Here is a 486-nt window from a genome sequence, read left to right on the forward strand (position 1 = left end):
CCACCGCCGGGGGACGGTCCCCATCACTCCTGCCCAGTGCAGCTCCCCAGGCATCGCCCCTCGTCCCGCACTCGGGCACTGGACCCTGCAGCGGGGACGCTGCTCCCACTAGCACCGAGTGCCAGGCACGCCCGGTGCCCATGGGATGGAGGGGCTGGGGACGATGGGGCAAGCTCAGCCCCGAGGATGGGGATGGCAGGGACTCGCTGCCCGGCTGGGGCTCAGTGCTGGAGAAAGGGGGGGGCCCGGCCCCGATGCTTGCCTTCCCGGGAACCGTTTCTGCTGCTCTCAGCAGCTTTGGCAGGGAGGGCTCCTTTGCAGCGGATGCCGGGAAGTGAGATGTACCCAGGGCTGACAGCTGCCTCCTGGCCAGCAACATGCACCGCGCTCGCCCACGGCGCCCTTGGGCTGGCGGCAGGACCACGGGGCTCCCCAGAGGCTCCGGGCCGGGAGGGGAGGGGGCCCGGAAAGGGCCCCCACACCCCG

Source organism: Pygoscelis adeliae, unplaced genomic scaffold (genome assembly GCF_000699105.1).
Source record: "Pygoscelis adeliae isolate BGI_AS28 unplaced genomic scaffold, ASM69910v1 Scaffold766, whole genome shotgun sequence".
Taxonomy (NCBI): Eukaryota; Metazoa; Chordata; class Aves; order Sphenisciformes; family Spheniscidae; genus Pygoscelis; species Pygoscelis adeliae.